The 19,380-nt window shown below is 42.1% G+C and overlaps 1 long non-coding RNA gene across 1 annotated transcript; it reads right to left on the reverse strand.

Annotated features, from left to right (window-relative positions):
- Positions 1 to 1,454: 1,454 nt before the first annotated feature.
- Positions 1,455 to 19,189, reverse strand: LOC100761946. The gene is made up of 3 exons (XR_003482483.2): positions 18,963 to 19,189; positions 8,896 to 8,947; positions 1,455 to 1,858 (listed from the first exon to the last, which is right to left on the reverse strand). It is a non-coding gene; the product is annotated as an uncharacterized LOC100761946 (long non-coding RNA).
- Between the last annotated feature and the right edge of the window lie 191 nt (positions 19,190 to 19,380).

Consider the following 19,380-nt stretch of genomic DNA (forward strand, 5'->3'; position numbering starts at 1 on the left):
AAGAACACTGGCTGCTTTTCCAGAGATTCCCAGCACCTATATGGGTGGCTCACAGCCATCTGTAACTCAAGTTCCAGGGGGAGCTGACACCTTCTTCTGGCCTCTGTGGTCACCAAACACACACAGGGTACACAGACATGCACGCAGGCAAACTTACCATACATATAAAATAAAAATAAGAAAAAGTGTCTAGATAAAAGCTATTCTAGAGGGAGCAGGTCTGTTACCACAGGACTAGTCTCCTAGTAAGTGAGTCTGACCTGATTTTTCTCTCGTGTGAGCTTGCTTTGCTGTGTGACATCCTCTGCCTTGCCTATTTTAACAAGCAAGAATGCCCTGACCAGCTCTCAGCACTACTTTTTGAACAATTAAGCCTCTATGACAGTAAGAAGGAAATCACTCTTCTTCATAAATTGTTAGTTTTGTCAACTTGACACAATCTAATTTTGTTTAGATTGTGTGTCATTTGTTTGTTTGTGTGAAGAGGTGGGGGATGCACGTGAGCAAGATTGTTTTTTGTTTGTGCCACAGCATGTGGAGTCAAAGTATGACTCTGGAGGGTCAATTCTGTCCTGCTACCTTGTGGGATCCAGTGACTAAACTAAGGTTATTAGGCCTACATATAAGCACCTCTACCCACAGAACAGTCTCACTGATGCAGTTTTGACACAGTCTAAAAGCCCCTGGGAAAAGAGTCCCAGTGAGAGTTGTCTTCCTGTGGGCATGTATGTTGGGGGTTATCTTCTTTTTTTAGACAGGGTCTTACTGTGTTGCCTTGACTGACCAGGAATTCTCAATGTAGATACTCCTGTCACCGATCCTCAAGGCCTGGGTTTAAAGATGCACACCACCACACCAGGCTAAGGGCGATATCTTGATTAAGTTAGCTGAGGTGGTAAGACATGCCAACTGCGGGTAGTACCATTTCCTAGGCAGGGGATACTGAACTATGTCAGAGTAGAGAAAGTAAGCCCAGTAAGTATGACTGCATTTGTTCAGTCTCTGCTCTTAACTGTGGACAGGACTAACTGCCCCAAGTTGCTGCTGCCCACAATAATGAACTACAGCCTGAAATTGTGAGCCAAATACAACCTATCTCCTTTAAGTTGCTTTTGTCGGGGCATTTTATCACAGCAAGAGGAAATAAAACTAAAACACCCAGTCACTCAGTCTCAGATAGTATGCTAGGGCAACTGAAAAGGAACTCAGACAATAGCTTACACAACACACATACACATATCATACACACATATCATATACACACATACACACAATACACACACATACCCACACATATATACACAACACACAGAGACATACACAGACACACGCACTTTTGCTTTTATGGAAATTGTTGTTAATTTCCCCCTCTACAACATTACTATTTTACTCTAATTACAAAAAAATTGAATGTTTATTAGAAAATAAAGTCTATAAATAAGATTTTTCTGAAATTATTTTTTAATAGTTTTTATTCTTTAGCTGAGACAGCAGAAGGATTTTTTATTGTGTACAAGTTACACTTAGCCACAAGTGAGAACTTGTGAGAATGAACAAGCGAGAACTAGTCCAGAATTAGTCCAGAATACCACAGGTACAGGTCAGAGTGCCAACAGGGACTGTTTGGGTTATAAGCATGGCAGTCCTGCAGAGGTGTTCTCAGGGATCTGATGGTAAAATTCCATATCCATTGAGACTTATTACCAGCAGAAGCACACAGCTGACAGCTTGTACCAGCATCCCGTCCTCCAGCATCCTTTGTTTCTGCTGCTTTAGCCTCTATAGCAGCAACACATGGGCCTCATCTGTTCTTCTCATGCATTTTGGTCTGGACATTGACTTCTTTCCACACTTCACTCTTGTGGTACAGGAGTTTCAAGGAAGAGGGAGACAATGACATAAAGTTATTCTCTTGGTGACCTGTCTCCCTTCTTTCCTGCCTCTCCTTTTTCCCTGTTATTTGGAAAACAAAAGTGCAGGGAACACAGACTTTGACATTCTCTAGTCCTTGTGAATAAAGGGAAATTTATTTACAAAGTGTTGACCAGGGGCAAAAAAGAAATATGGATATATTTCTGTCCTACACAGTGAGAGCAAGTCTGACTGATTGCATAAGGAATTATTTCAGATATCCAAATCACATGGGTCACAGGTAACAATTTTGAGGTTCTGGCTCTCTGTAAGGACATGCTGGAGCAAGTCTTATGTTAATTAGTGAGCTCGAGTCAGTTCTCAGATATAAAAGGAAAAGCAGCATTTTCCTTAAATGAGTCTCAAAATGAGGACAATGCTTCCATATTTCTAGTAGTAAAGATACACTATACACACAGCATATATTAACTGGAGCCAAAATACAAGGACTTGTGTAGAAATGAAATAGAATATTAGTGTGCTTGGGTTCAATGGAGTTAACAGTTATTTAAAACACACACAACTTAAAATCTGTGGATTTGTTTTCTGTAAGCTAAAAATAGGAACTATGGGGTAACTATTTTCCAAAATGCACTGGGGATTTAAATAAAGTAAGAAATGTAATTAAGTGAAGTGTGTGTGTGTGTGTGTAGTTCAGAGGATGTCATCATATGTCTTTCTCAACCACTCTCAGTTTCATTTCCTGAGACAGGCTCTTACGGAACCCAGAACTCACTGATTTTGCTAGTTCAGCCAGCTAGCTTGCCCCTGGGAGTCCCCATGCCCACCTTCTCAGAACTGGGATTACACTGGCCTGGCTTTTATGTGGGTGCTGGGGATCTGAACCCTGGCCCTAGTGTTTGCATACATACTCTTTATCTGGTGGACCATTTCCCCAGCACCATAGATTGACTTAAAAAATAATGTTGATGTTTGAGTTTTCATTTGTGTAGTTAAGATGGTTAAGATGGTTAAAATACTGGGTTGTTGTGATCAAGCAGGCCTTGATTGGAATTCCTGGAGTGACCTTTGGTTTGTTTATCTGCAAATAGATAGTGGGGGAAAAACTGAACTAAAAAGTTGTCGTTCAAATTCAATATATATTAAAAAACGATTCGTATTAAGAGGCGACAAGTGACTTGAATTCCCAGCACCTGAGTATCCATTAAATACTGTAGTGTGGCCTCAGAGTCAGTTTGGAAAAATCGATGACTGAATGTTTTCCAGGGGCATAAGACTTCAAAATGAACAGCTATGAGAAGAGCCCTGAGGGTCCATGTGCCCCTAAGAGCAGCATTTTCTTGTAGGTCTTGGGTAGCTGAGATAGCAAGACCCCAGAAACAGGGTTTGTCCCTGAGCACAATTGGGATAGCACCCTTAAGCCCTAGAGGTCACATTGAATAAAGATAACTTCTGATCACTAGGTTAGTGAGGTTAAATACCTCAATTGTGTCAGGATAATGCATTCTTTTCTTGCAGGCACAAATATTCTGTTCTACAGTGTGACATTAGCTTTGTTTCATTGAGTTGGATTCAACTATGATGAAGTATGAGGAAATGTTAAAACTTCCCTTCTCATGTGTCCTCTCCACCCCTAGAAGTATATGAGCTTTAGATGGGGGTGAGCAAGGAGGAGAGCATGAGAACAAAAGAGAAAGTACAACTAAGGCTCTTTGAGCTAGGAAGAATTTGAGAGCTGAATGATGCTGTTGCTTTGTTTTTCTCCCCTCTCTCCAAATGCCACCAAGCTACCTCCTGAGTGCCAGCACTGAAGATGAATGAGAGTAACACTTCCTACTTTCCTGGTTAGTATCCACATCCAAAGAGATGTCAGGAAAAAGTCTTCTGTGCTAACACTAGGTCATTCTGATAATCTGTAGTTCCCAGAATTATTGACACCGACTCTTCATGCTTTCTGTAGCCACATTATTTTTTCGTGCGGCTGTCAGGGCCTCCCACAAAAACAATGTGTGCCTTCCTGACCCCTTGACTTTTAGACCTGACCATATGACTTACTTGTTGTGTTCACAGATGTGCTACAAACAGGGGTTTTAAAGAGTGTGTTCAGTGTGGCTTAGCCTCTGCACTCTGTCATTGCTGAAAGAAAGCTCTACCCCATACACACTACACATTCAGGGTCGGCTGCTCTGAAAGCAGAGAGCTGAGCAGACCAGACCACACCTTCAACAGTGCCGCTCTGCCCCATACACACTACACATTCATTTCGGAGGAAAACTGTCAACATCTGTTTGGGGAAAAGCACTGCGTTGATTGCTAACAGCAACAGAAACATGAGGAAGAACAGCTTCTACTCCAGAGATGTGTGGAATAACTATAATATGTGCAAGAGTGATATTTGTCCCAGTGAGGTGAGAGGCGAGACATCCACTCAAGGATATGAAAAGGGAATTCCTGAACAGGGTGTCATTTGCAGTTGGCTTTAAACAATGTGTTGGGGCTGGAGAGCTGGCTCAGTAGTTATGAACACTTGCTTCTCTAATAGAGGACCTAAGTTCAGTTCCCAGCACCCACATGGAGGCTCACAACCACCTGGAACTCAGTTCCAGGGGATCTGATGTCCTCTTCTGGACTCGGTAGACAGTAGGCATGCCAGTGGTACACAGACACACATGTAGGCAGAAAAATTCATACAGAAAATAAGTAAATGCAAAAGCTTTAAAATTTCTTAAAGAATGGGTATGATTTGGGTAGATAGAAATGGAATAAGGACAAAACCCCCTTCCCCTCTTTTTTTTTTTTTTTTTTTTTTTTTGGTTTTTCGAGAGAGACAGGGCTTCTCTATGTAACAGCTGTTGCTGTCCTGGAACTAGCTCTGTAGATCAGGCTGGCCTCAAACGCTCAGAGATTTAGCTGCCTCTGCCTCCCAAGTGCTGGTATTAAAGGCGTGTGCCACCACCACCTGGCTGGGACAAGATATTTTTTGAAAGAACACAAGACAAATGGAAATGTAGGAATGCAGATAGCCTTTAAAGAATGCATCATTTGTTTTGGCAAGAAATTTCTATAAACAAATAGACTATCGTAATAATGTGGTGGATTTTGTGATTGTGGCTTTGGCATTTAGTTCTGTACACCCTGAAGAATTCCTGCCAGCAGTGAAGTGTAAGATTTTGCCTTGCTTGCTTGTTTCCAGTGTGGAGTAAGAAGGGCAGAGCCTACCCAGAAGCAGAAGTAGAGAATAAGGCGAGTCGGATGAAGACTATGAAAGAGGTGAGAACAGACTGGAAAATTCGGAATTGTCTATGGGAATGTGGGGATAAAGTGGAACAATGCAAACATCAGGAGAATCATTCAGTATGGGAGGTGAGAGGCATAGAACATAACTCAGGTGAGGCCAGAGTCATGGAACTTGTAGCCAGTGCAAGAACCAGAGAGGCCAAAGATGTCCTGAACACTCATAGAGCAAGGGGTGAGTCAAGAGCTTCAGGGGGTTCTAAAGAGGCTCATTGACTTTTCATACCAAGAATCAAGGTGGTATAGACAGAAATCAAATTAGTGAGATGAGTATAAGTTTCCAAGGTGAACTCTAGAGTTAAGATGCTTCCGTCTAAGACTGGTTCCAGCAATTCCAAGAACACCTAAACCCTAGGAAAGGTGTAATGGTCAGTTTTATGTGTCGCCTAGACTACATTACAGCCCGTGGTTATTCAAATACTAATGTTGGTGTTGCTAAAGGTTTTTTTTTCTTTTTTAGAAATAACTAAGGCGTATAGTTGGGTAACATTAAAGAGGATTATAAGACAATATAACACATAAGCTAATTCCTTGAAGTAAATCTCTTAATATACGCCTCTTGTTGGTTCTGTTTTTCTGGCTGAACCCTGAACTACTTGAGAGAGGAGTGCTCCAGAGATAACTGGGTGAGGGGGACTTCTTTAGCAAGAGGCACGCTGATTTCCTCCCATCAGACGAGGCAGGGCTTCAGTAGGCCCCATGCTGGTTGGCATCCATCCCATGAAGACAGAGTTCTGAAGTCAAAGCTGACCAGTGAACCACCTACACCTGGGGGTAGATGCTGACCAGCTAGGACAGGACCCTCTTTCTATCCAAAACCTTGGTTTTGATGAAACCCAGATGGGAACTTTGGGCAGCAGCTGCTCTTCCAACTATCTTCTTCTTCCACTCTTTCAGGCAGCCACCATCTGATCCAAGCTGCATCTCTCATCCGGATTGAGTCCCAGTAAAAGCTTTGCTTGGCCAATGTCGTTTCTATCATCTTTGGATCTGGGGACCTAGTCCCAGGAACATAATGACATCTGTTCCCCAGGGAAAACCAACTATATGCTACTACGTGTATTTTCTAAAAATGAACAAGTCTGTAAGCATAGAGAACCTCAAACAGTAAGGTAGGAATGGAAATTTTTAAAGTGGTAAAAACCTAACAGATCATACTAGCATCATTTGGCATGTGACATCTGTGTTTCTATGGGGAACATCAAAGAATGTAAAAATTTATCTCCAGATTTTCAGGAACCTTTGGGAAAAACAGACACCCACTACTATCAGATTTAGAATGTTCAAAAGCAGCTGGCAGGACCAGAAAACACATTAAGTTGATATCCTCATCTAATACATTCAAAGCGACACCTAGATGTGTTGCTTATGGATTTGTTGTCTACAGTTTGGGACCTTTTTAAAGCCCCCCCCCCTTTTGTGAGCTGTCCTTGAAAAATATCCTCAAGACTCCGGATAAGATAGTTCATCTAGGGCTGGAGTGATGGCTCAGCGGTTAAGAGCACTGACTGCTCTTCCAGAGGTCCTGAGTTCAATTCCCAGCAACTACATGGTGGCTTATAACCATCCATAATGAGATCTGGTGCCCTCTTAATGGTGTGGAGATATACATGGAAGCAGAATGTTGTATACATAAATACATAATAAATAAAATCTTTAAAAAAAAAATTCAAGTCATTTGCCCACATGAGTGACAGGGCTGAGATTTAGTCACAGCTCTTCTGTGCTCTTTTGACTCTTACTGTTACACCCTATAAAGAACAAAGCTGGGTTCAGGGAAGAGGTGTGGTAGTAGATTCTGAAAGAGATGTGTGAGTACCTGGCCCTGTGAAGCCTTGCTGAATAGATGTCATTTTTCTAAGAAAGTGAGCATGGGTGAGGATTTGGTACTCTGCCTGTGGGCTTAGCAGCCAGCGTTTAGGCTCTGAAGTAAACGCTCAACAGTCAAGTTCAGGATCCTCATTATGATGCAATCAGAATGTTGGTTTCAAAAATGCTTGCCTAGGAAAGTACCGGCTAACAGCATACAGAGCTACGAAAATGGACTGTCACAAACATCCTTCAAATTTTCCTTCTTAATAGTTTCTGCAATTGTATTTTATACAGGAAGATGAAATGGTGGTTGTTACAGAATATTAATGGACAAAAGAAACACTAACAAGTGCTTATTGAAAGTATCTTTGATACAAGCAAGCATATGTTGTCAGGATTTAGATTGTGCCACCCCTATGGGAAAGAAAGGATGGATAGTATGTTTCCATGGCTCCTGCCTGACAACCCAAACACCACTTGAAAATAGTAACTCTTTATATATTCCAGCAGAAGCCCAACCTCAAAATGACAGTACCAAATAATAGCAAATGTCAACATAAAGAATAGTTATGGGTTAATATGCTCAACTAGTTACCAATATATAGTTAATAAAGTTGACAACAAAAAAGGAAAGGAAAAAATGAGAGTTTCATTGCCGCTTTTTTTTTTTTTTTTTGAGACAATGTTTCTCTGTGTAACAGTCCTGGTTATCCTGGAACTTGCTTTGTAGACCAGGCTGGCCTTCAACTCACTGAGATCCACCTGCTTATGCCTCCCAAGTACTGGGATTAAAGGCATGCACCACCACCTCCTGGCTTTGCGTTTTTCCCCCCTTTCCTGAGACAGGGTTTCTCTATAGCTTTGGAACATGTCCTGGAACTCTCTCTGTAGACCAAGCTGGTCTTGAACTTACAGAGATCCTCCTGCCTCTGCCTTCTGAGTGCTAGGATTAAAGGTATGTGCCACCACTGCCCGTCCAGGCCATTTTTCAAAATTGGCCTGAGGCGGAGCACCTGAGCTGAGAAAATATTCCAAATCACTGCATCTATATGCTAAATAGCCTAGCTTTAAAAATTAGGGAAATGTATGATTTAGTAAGTGTGAGGACGTTAATATTTTTGGTTTAAGTTATTTTTTACTTGATCATGCAGTTGGAATGAACAAAAAATTGCTTTATTAATTTCTTGATAATTATTTCAATATAGAACTTTGCAACATCTCCCTGGTGATCACAAAAGTCCCACTGAATAAAGTTTTATGGGCTTAGGCATGATTTATCTGATTCATGAAACACTGGGTTATTTGCAAGGAAGCCAGAAATAGTTTGTGATTGTCGTTATTTCCTATATTTAGAGAATTTCCTGGGTCTGTTACCATTTTTAAAATCTCTCTCTCTCTCTCTCTCTCTCTCTCTCTCTCTCTCTCTCTCTCTCTCTGTGTGTGTGTGTGTGTGTGTGTGTGTGTGTGTGTGTGTGTGTGTGTGTGCTCAAAAGCCTGCTTGTGTGTGAGAATCCAGGCACATGGCATGCTTGTGGAGTCACGGGACAACCTCATCCTTTGCCTCCACCTTGCGTGAGGAAGGTAGGCGCTCTTGTTACTCACCACTGCATATGCCAGGCTGTCAGCCCTACAGCTTCGGGGACTCCTCCTGCTTTTGCCTCCCTCCCCAACACAGAGAGTGCTGAGATTACAGCACAGGCTACTGCTTCCTGCTCTTGTGGATTCCAAGGATCTGAGCTCAGATCTACACACTCAGTTTATCTCCTGAGCCTTCTCCCCAGGCCAGGATGGCTTTTGATGACCTCTTCCCACAAGCAGAAGATCAAAACAGCAAATAGCCTCTCTCTCAGATCACTCCATAGGCTGAGCAAAAGTATGTGACATGTGATGTGACTTCAGTGGATCAGATGTACTCACCTGAGCTTCTGCTGCAATGAGCAAGGCAGGCTGGGAGCATGTTCTCTGGAGGCTGAAAGGTCAGGATTGTATTCAGAACTGGTGATGCAAACCACATGCCCAGGGTCCTGGAGAGGCCACAGGTCCCTCTGCTGAGGTTAAGTTTACAGACACCCTCCCTTTCTACCACTCTCCCATTCTTTCCAGCCTTTTCCAAATTGTCTGAGATACTCAGCATTATCTCAATAAATTCCCTTTCTGTTTAAAACAGCCAGAGTTAGAGTTGGCTACAGTGGCACCTCCCTATGGTTACATTCAGTATGGTTTCTGTACTTAGTTCCATGCTCAAACAAAAACAAGCCCTGGCATTATTTCATCAGACACATTGATACTGGCAGGTTATGGACATGAGATTTTAAATGACATGTGTTAGACTCCCACTGTGAGCCATGCATGTGACACAATGTTTGTAATCTCAGCACTTGGGAGGCTGTGGCACGAGAACTGTGGGTTGGAGGCTGATTATACACAGGATACATAGGATTCTATGTGCATATACATACATACATACATACATACATACATACATACATACATACATACGAGAATGCATAGGATACCCTGTCTTAGGGACAGGGAGATGACTCAGCTGGTAAGAGCAATTGCTTCACAAGCATGGTGCCCTGCATTCACATTCCCATCACCTGTGTAAAGAGCCACTTTTTCCTGCATCCCCAGCGCTGAGGCAGTGGGAGGGGAGACAGGAGGATCACTGGAGCTCACAGCCTAGCTCCGGGTTCACTGAGAGACTGTGTCTCAAGAGAATAAGGTAGAGAGTAATAGCATGTTCATCTGCTCATATACCACACACATATATATAAATAAATAAAATAATAAAACACAAACTTTAAAAGGTTAGTCTATCTAACAAAAAATAGGCTCAGAGGGTAACAGTATTTGCCAACAAGCCTGACAATCTAAGCTTGGTCCCCAGTTTGCACATGGTGGGTAGCAGCTGTTGTCTTCTGACCCCCACACACATACACATTCACACACATAGACATGTTCCCACACCAACTAAATAGCTAACTAAATGAATGAATGTAATTTTAAATATTAAAACCAAAATGGTTATGCCTATGCTTTGCTTTATTTGGTCCTTGTGAAATCCACAGAGGTAACAGGAAAATAAAGTGGACTTTGTAGAAGTGGAGCCATATAGAAGGCATTGTTGAGTGATACCTGGCCATCCCACCCCATCCCTGTTAAATACGGAGATGCTTCTCTCCCTCTGAAGAAGGACTGACTCATCCAATTCAAGGGATGGAAGAACAACTCAGGTAGGTAGGTGTGGCTCAGCCCATCCTCCTTCCTGCAAGCTCCCTGCCACTTAGCAAGCTGCCTGCATCAGCCCCCACCCCCAACCCTTTCTGAGAGAGGCCTGAACTGGTCTACCTGTATCTGAGGGGTGAGGCTGTCATTCTGATGCTTAGCATCAGGAAGGGCACTGTGACTGTCCCCCTAGACTGTAGTTTCTATCTCGACTCTTAGCAGCAATAAAGGCAATAATTCAGTCCCATTACAAGTTGTTTGAGAACTCAACAGGATGGTCCCTTTAAGCCTTAGACTCTAATAGATTCATAAAAATTGTTCCATATATATTTTCAGAGAAATATTCTACAAGTTTTAATATTTTGTTTATTTAGCATTATTTTCTTCTCTCTGTCTAGATCCAATCAAAACAGAAAAATCCATAGTAATTTAAACTGAAAAGTTCAGTTTAAAGAATGAACTAAACAAGATTAACTAAGTGAGGGACCAGGTTAAGAAGTAAAGAAAACTCTAAAGGATGTAGGGATAGTGAATACAAGGAGCAGCCGCTAGTGGATTGCACATGGTGGGCAACAGAAGAAAAGTCTTCTACCAGGACTCTGCCAGGCTCAGACTGCAAGTGAACATTCAGCTGGGACTCACGGAAAGATGCAGCAACCACTGTGGTACCCTGTTCTCTCTCTGAAGTTTTCTGGAAACACACTGGCTAGGTTGCCAGGGAAAGCAGTTTGGACTCACTAGTTGAACAAGGATAAGAAACTTGTGGAGGCTGGAAGCCAGGGTTAGAAAAGGCAGCTACTGGCCTCAGGTGCTACCATCAGCCTGCCTACTGTCCCCCTCAAGCACCAAGCCCTCGTGGAAGCCTTTTTCTCTTGCAGTGCCTTTCTAAATTGTCACTACTGACCTAAAATTTAAAACTGTGATACCTCTGAAAGAAAAATGCCCTTTAAGGTTCCAGAACTCTTTTAGAGCTAACAATGTCACAGGGTAAATTTGTAGTCACAACGCCAACAGATCCACACTACCAATATTCTCTTAGATAGTACTGTAGCTACCTGGAAACATCATAATTTGTGAATGAGATTATTCATATGTTTTGTTACATTTTCCTTTCTGAATTCCTTCCCACCCCACTAGAAACTAACTCTTGTGGGAACAGGGATCTTGTCTTATTTTTTTAAGTACCATATGTATATGGACAAGGGTTTTGAGCAAGGATGGACCCTCCTTAAGAAAAAAAAAATGTCACCACTGAGGGACACATTCTGGAAATGGGAGCCAGTACACTTGTGTGGCTACATCTTAAGTGCTTCCCAAGGACCTTGTGTTAAAGGTTTGGCTCCCAGAGAGGTGGTGTGACTTTCAGGAGGTGAGGGCCAGCAGGAGGCATTCAGGTCAATAGGGAAATGCCCTTGAAGGACATAGTGCTACCCAAGGCCCCTCTTTCTTTCCTGCCTTTCTTAGCCAAGAGATAGTCAGCACACTCTCCTGCCATGATGTGTTGCATCACCACAGGCCTAAAAACACCAGGGCCCACCTATCTTGTATGTGAGCCACACGACTGCTGCCAAGCCTAACAACCCAAGTTCATTCCCTGGAACACACATGGTGCAACGAGAGAGATGACTCCCAGACGTTGTCCTCTCAACTTCCACATGCATGCCATAGCCTGTGCATGAATAAATGAATGTTAAAAAAATAACTATCCTTGTTAGTATAGTGGTGATCACACACACACACAAAATATTAAACTAGTTTCCAGCCAAAAGAGTACTGACCACAAAATAGATTCATCAAATTAAGTTAAACAGCAGCCACTTGTGCTTCAGGGGTGGGAGTGGGGGCAAAATAAAACCTCATTCATAGCGGAGACTCCTTTGGTTGTTCAACCTTCCTGGAGTTTCTAGGCATAGACTTCCACACACAGGAAGCAGGCTGCTAGAACAAAACAGTAAGAGGAGTTACATTACTGGGGAATCCTCCACATTACACAGTGTTCCTCACCCCTCAGTCATTTATACCCTCTTCTTTGTGAACAAAATCATGAGTGTTTTTAAGAAAAGCTGAAGCTAATCATGTCCCTTGTGGTATATTCAGGAAAGGGCACATGATCATTCTTGCTTAGTGTGATGTCTGCAAAAGCTAATGAGGAGTTCCTTTGTTCTCCCAGAGAGACTTAGAAAAGGATATGTGACCCTTCTTCTAGCCTCTGTTGAGGGGATAGCTCTTAAATATATTGCAATCAGGAGTAGTGTGAAAACACAGCTACAAATGCCACAGGGCGGTGAAGCCAAACCACAGCCCCTACTCCTCCTCCTCACCGTACTAGAAACCACTAGGATTCTCATTCATACATGTTTAATGCTGTAATGTTCTACTAGAGAGATCTCGTGTCTTCTTCCCAGGCATTAAAAGAATGTATGACAGGATACTTTCTTTTCCAACAAGTTTTTCTCCCAGACTGTAGATTCGTAGTAGGAACAAGTTTATTTAACTGTGCTTTTCTGCTGCCTTAATGATATATGCCAACAATACTTTCCTAAAACTGGCTTTAAAAAAAACTTATTTTTATTACTTCTTTGAGAATTTATATATAGGGTTTTGATCATATTTGTCTTCTATTCCCTAGTTCTTCCCACATCTCCCCACTTTCCTTCTCACCTAACTTTGTGTCCTTCACACCCCACTATGAAGGCCAATTTGTGTTGTACAAATATTCTTGGATGTATGGCCTTCCACTGGATTGTGCTCAATTTATCAGGGGCTACACTCTTACAGAAAAACCCTTCCTCCTCACCAGCTAACAATTGCCAATAGCTCTTCAGCTAGGGGTAAGATTGTGTGCTTGACTTCTTGTTCACATGCTGTCGTGGATGCTATGAATTCATATTGCAGATATATGGCTTTCAATGACATGCTACTCCAGAGGCAACCATGGGGCTGTCCTATAGACACTGCAGTTCAGTAGTCATTCAGTGTGGAAGAAAAATGTCAACCTCTCCTTATTGTTAACTCCCCAAACTTTGATTTGACCCAGTGACTATCACCACCTCCTTTTATAGAGCAGGAGGAAATGACCCTTTCCTGGGCATACAGCACTTCCTCCAGGGCTAGTGATGCTTGCCCTTCATTCCTTCTTGTGTAGTTAGGTAAATGATTGATTGATTGATTGATTGATTGATTATAAAAAGGATTCCTTTACTAGTTCAAAAGTCTTCTGAAGATGTTTTGGGAGAACATGATGTACCAGAACTGGCTGCCAAAAGGGGAAGGTGTAGAGAGAGACTGTAAGAAGAGGCAGGCAAAGCCAATCGTTTGTGTTCTAAAGACAGTAGCATGACAGATGACACTGTATTCCCAGGCAGAAGGAAGGTTTGTATCTTAGTTACTTTCAGATTTCTGGAAAAAGCATAATCAAGGCAACTTACATTAAAAAAGCATTTAATCAGAGGCTTGTTTACAGTTTCAGAGGGTGAGTTCATACCCATCGTGGCCAGGAGCAAAGCAGCAGGCAGCTAGGTATGGGGCTGGAACAGTAGCTGAGAGCTTATATCTGTTCAGAGGCAGCAAGCAGGGAGAGGGGAAGGAGGGAGGAGAGAAATAGAGGGAGAGAAGGAAGGAGAGGACATGGAGGGAGGGAAAGAGAGGAGAGAGAAAGGAGAGAGAGAGAGAGGAGAGGAGAGGAGAGGAGAGAGGAGAGGAGAGAGAGAGGAGAAGAGAGAGAGGAGAGAGAGAGAGGAGAGAGAGAGAGAGAGAGAGAGAGAGAGAGAGAGAGAGAGAGAGAGAGAGAGAGAGATTTGGTCTGCAATGGTCTTTTGAAATATCAAAGCTGACTCCCATTTGTAAATCTACAAGGCCATGCCTCCTAATTCTTGCTAAACAGTCTACCAACTGGGGACCAGGCATTCAAATATGAGCCTATAAGAGCTATTCTCATTCAAAATAGTTCATATGCTAAGATAGACTAAGGTGGATCATAGCTACCTGCAATGTACCTTGGGATTTCTCAAAACCAATTAAAATATCAAAGCTTTAATGCTGAGTAAATGAATGGCTTTGTTTATCCTATAGGATTTGGAATGAGTGTCAAAGGTCACCTCCTGGCTTTTATGGACAAGGTGGCTACAGTAATGACAGCTGGATCTCTACAGAAAATGTCTTGCTCCACATTTGTTCTTTTAAGGTATTTAATGTCTTATTTCTCAGCCTTTAGTCTCAACATTCATGCTTGTGTTCTGTGACTAACGTAGGATGAACTCATTTGAAACCACACTGCATGATTAAAGCTACTTGATGCTGGCTACTTTCTTACTAGGTTCCTTCCACAGATCACAAGTGAGGGATAGCATTGTGGTCTGAACATTAACTTAGTCCCAAGCTGAGTGCTGTCTTAGATGATGTGATGACTTTAGTAGGTAGAGCCTCACTGGGTCACTGCGGATGGGCTTTGAGATTTTATAGGCTGGCCTCATGTCTGTCTATTCTCTACTTCCTGACTGCAGGCAACTGGTGACAAAACCACCTCACCCTCCTCACCATCATAGACTTGTCACCCAAAACAAACCCTTCCTTCTTTAAGTTGCTTTGCCGGGTATTTTTGCCACAGCAATGAGAAAAAAGTAACTGACACAGGAAGTGATAGTAGTAAATGGGTTTTGAACATAAAACCTGCAGTTGGAAACTTGATCATAGTAAAGACTAAGTTGACACATATTAGAGCAGGGCCGGGAGTCGTTCCTTTGAAGAAGCTGGAAGTTACCCAGGCATCACAAATAGGCTTTAGCATGACTGGTGGTGATAAAAGATTTAGAGAATTAGGTTAGATACACAGATGGTTGGTCATGCATGAACTGATTTTTTTTTTAAAGGAAGTCACAGCTATAAATGTTGACCATGGTGAGTTAAATATGGTCCACAGAAGAAAAGTAATTAGCAGTGAACTTCAAGTAAAGTTCTGAATTCATTGAAAAGCTAGCCTTAAAGTGGCATTGGTAAAGTTGGTAGCGTTATGGCCCTGATAGTTCTGCTCCATTGGGAAGATGACTGTTTTGAAATCAATGCATTTTGTTATCTCAAACCAGCTGCTCAAATGAGCTCTAACTCTCTTTTCAATCAATGTCCAACTATTATTTTGATAATTACTTGGCTTTATAGGTGAACCTAGAAAGAATCATGTGGATTTTGCTGGTTGTCTCTTTTTGTACTCTAGACAGTGAGCTGGCATTCTGATTTCATAAATCATTATCTTGGTTATTACAGTATCTCTCTCAAAGATGGACATGTCTGTGAACAGTGGGAAATGAAGTCTTCCAAGCCCAATCTATCGTTCTATGTGATAAGATTCACCAGGACAAGAAATGCTGTCTGCTGAGGCCTCTCACTAGAAATTACTCATTCTCCCTTGTTTCGCAGCTGCTATTCCCACCTAGACTCTCCTGTCTTTGATCACAATTGTGACTTTTGTTTTAAAAAACTGGGATACAGGTTTTCATATCATTGGGATTAATGGGAGAACCGATGTATGTAAGGCACTTGTTATACTCTCTGGAGAATAGTAGGCACACAGCAAACGCTTATCAATGCTGACAAAGTAGATCACTGTCAGGACTGCAGTGTGGGGAAGACATAATACTGAACTCTTCTTTCCAAAGATATAGGGGGAAAAATGCATCCCTGTCCCATCGACACTGCTTTTGCATAATAATCCCAATACAACAAAGCACTCAGTGTGATTCACTTTACTGCCTTGCTTTAAATTTCAGTTTCCCTTCTCTGAAATGACTGCCCTCTTCTCTTTGTCCTGTCCTGTACCCTGTCAACTGTGTACAAACATTGTGAGTTTGCCACAATGCAGTTTCCACATGGGCCTTAGTTTGCTCCTCCACACACACCACTCTACTCTGAGCCCTCTCCTACCATTACTCTGTCCCTAGAGCTTTATGAAGACTGTCAATTTCTCATCCGTCAAGACTCAGTTTAAGCGTCACAACTTCAGGGAGATCTTTCCTAACCACCTCCTCTATGCCCTCACTTCACAATCATCTTTCGTTTTATTGCTGTAAATTATTTTCTTCATAGTATCACTGGAAGACAACTCGGCTCATTTTCTGTTTCCTACAGAATGTTCTGTTTTCATCCACTAACCTGGGTAAAGTCAAAAACCCCATCTTTCTTGTCTACCACACGAAACTCCTGAACTTGGCACACTACTGTCCTCAGTAAAGATTTATGAATGTGATAAATAATGAGTACCACCTGTTCCGGAAAGTCTTAACTGCCTAACTGGATTAAAAACTCTTCCTTTGAATTTCTCTTATCCTCTGGGCACACTTCTTTGTGCAGCATTTGCGCTGTACGGTCATTGATAACTTCACTATTTTTTTTTTTTTTTTTGAGACAGTTTTTCGGTGTAGCTTTGAAGTCTATCCTGGCACTCGCTCTGGAGACCAGGCTGGCCTGGAACTCACAGAGCTCCACCTGCCTCTGCCCCTCCCCCCCAGTGCTGGGATTAAAGGAGTGCACCACCAATGCCCAGCAATGCTTGCTTTATTAACAACATAAGTCTCATCAATTCCTGCTACAGAGCAAGTAGAGAGTAAATGTTTGCTCAACAGGTGAATTTATAATACTGAATCTTACCATTATGTCTTCCAGCTCCTTAGCAAGCTTTGTTTTCCTTCCAAAGTAGGACATTACAACAGATTATACTTCCTTTGATGAATGGCATTTAAAGTGCTTGACCAACAAAGTTTACTACAAGTTTTAAAACACTTTAATAGAACATATATTTTGACAAGTCTTACCCAGGTTATTGACCTGACTGTGCTTTGTCAAAAATTGTAGCTCAGAAAACTTGAAATCTTTTACATAACAAATACATATGTATACCTTGCTATCACTTGTAGACAACAGTTGATATTTTTAGTCTAGTATTTCTACTACAAGATTTCATAAAATCTTAGAGTCTGTTTTTTTTTTTTTAAATTCAATTAAGATGCTACCTACCTAACCACTAACCTATTTTATTGTCCATTGCTCAACTTTGTAATGATCACTATGACCACTTTGGTTGGTTGGCTGGTTGGTTTGGCTTCAGTTTTTTCAAGACAGGGTTTCTCTGCCTAACAGTACTGGCTCTCCTGGAACTTGCTTTGTAGACCAGGCTGGATTGGAACCAAAAGAGATCTGCCTGTGCCTCCTGAGTGCTGAAATTAAAAGTGTGCATCATCACTGCTGGGCTGATCACTTTGTTAAATAGAAAATTTATTAGATCAAAAAAGCAGTGTGTACCTGGTAGGAATTTTGGCCTTTGCTCTCCCAGTAACTTATGCCACTGCTCTACAGTGGTTCCATATCCAAGATATTTTGATACTTCATTTTTGAGAATGTGTTACCAGGTCATGCTAACTGGAGTTTCTTGAAAGAGCTATAGTTGAAGATCTTGTAGACTGGCTGATTAGAACTTTATGGGGACTTGGAATGTTGAAGATCCAAGGCCAAAATGATTTTAAGCCAACTTTAGCTCCCTTTTTACCCACTTATCACCCAACTCTGTATCTCTGACTTGATGACTATCAGGTAAAACCTCCTACAGGAGGCCTGAGCAGTGGTGGTGGATGCCTTTAATCCCAGCATTTGGAAAGCAGAGACAGGTGGAGCTCTATGAGTTCAAGGCCAACCTAGTCTACAAAGTATGTTCCAGGACAGCCAGGTCTTCACAGAAAGACCCTGTCTCTAGAGAAAAAACAAAACCAAACAAAACTTCAGCATATATTAACAAGCAGGTAGCTACTTTCCACCGACCCAAATGAAGAATGTCATCACATAGCACCTGAAGCCTTTTCTGCTTTGCTGTAACCTACCTACCTATCATTCCCACCATGTGTTTGGGAAATGCATTCACTGTTTTTGCTCTGAGGTTGTATCAGTTCATGTGGCTTCTTCTTTGATGGAACATGTCATTCAGGAAAACACAAACCCATATTCCCAGCCATGGTTACTCATATTTAGTTCAGAAACAAACAAAACAAAAGAACCAACAGACAACCCACCTCTTATTCCCTTTAGAGCAAGAGCACTTTTGCTTAGAGTCAGCATCTTCACATAGCAGTAGTAGTGTGAAACACAGAATTATCAATGGCTCTTATCAATAGTTCTTGAGTGAGCAATGGAACTGAGATAAGATTACTAATATAATTCTAAAGTTCCTTTATTCACTCTCACCAAAGCTAAGTAGTATCGTTTCTCTATTTGAGTAGGAGACTAGAGCCTAGTTTTGTTTTTTAAAATATTTTATGGTGTATATTCATTGTACACAGTATTGGATTTCACATCGACAAGTTATTTCAGGTATACCATGCCTATTCGAAGGCAGTAATTGTCATCCTTCAGATACTCTCAAAGAGCATTCTTAGTGTTTGAACTTATGTTTTCTGGGAGAGAGAGAGAGTGCTTACCCTGTGATTCACTATTCTGAGAATTATGGTACCGTTTTCGTCACTGAAAAAATGTTTTATTTGGTAGCTACCACAGTTAGCTCAGAAGACACCGTGAGCAGTGGGCCAGATGCCTGCCCCCCACCTTCCCCAAGGAGTCACTGAACTGGATCAGCTGCTCTTCTTGGAAAGACCTGCATCATCCTCACTGACGCCTAATCCCTAAAATATCAGGTTTTAGGTTTGCTCAGTTAGAACTGTCTCAACAGCAATTTCTTTCAGAGCCAAGGTAGTTCTAAATTGGGTATTTAGAACACTTACACATTTAGAAATTCTGGGTGAAGTAGTGTGCTTCAACTTGTGATGCAGGCGCACCTTGCTGCTCTGGAAAATCGAAAATCTCAAGATTGAATTCAAATCAAATATTTCAAACGTTTTACCGGAGAAGCATAGCTGTGGTTGCTAGGCAACCTGATAGCCTCCCAAGCAGGGACCAACTCGCCTCCCACACTTTGACCATCTCTCCCCAGCAGTGGGACGCGGAGTCGCCATTGGTCCCGATCTCCTCTCACTGACCTTCAATTGGTCAGAGAACCTCTCACTCCGCTCCCGTTGGCTCTCGCCGTCTCTCGCCGTCCCGCCATTGGCCGAGATGTTCTCGGGCCACCCTACGTCACCGTCTCACCCCACTTCCCCGGTCCTCCGACTTTGTCCCCGCCCCTTCCCCCACCCTTCCAGC

Source organism: Cricetulus griseus, chromosome 2 (assembly GCF_003668045.3).
Source record: "Cricetulus griseus strain 17A/GY chromosome 2, alternate assembly CriGri-PICRH-1.0, whole genome shotgun sequence".
NCBI classification, from domain to species: Eukaryota; Metazoa; Chordata; class Mammalia; order Rodentia; family Cricetidae; genus Cricetulus; species Cricetulus griseus.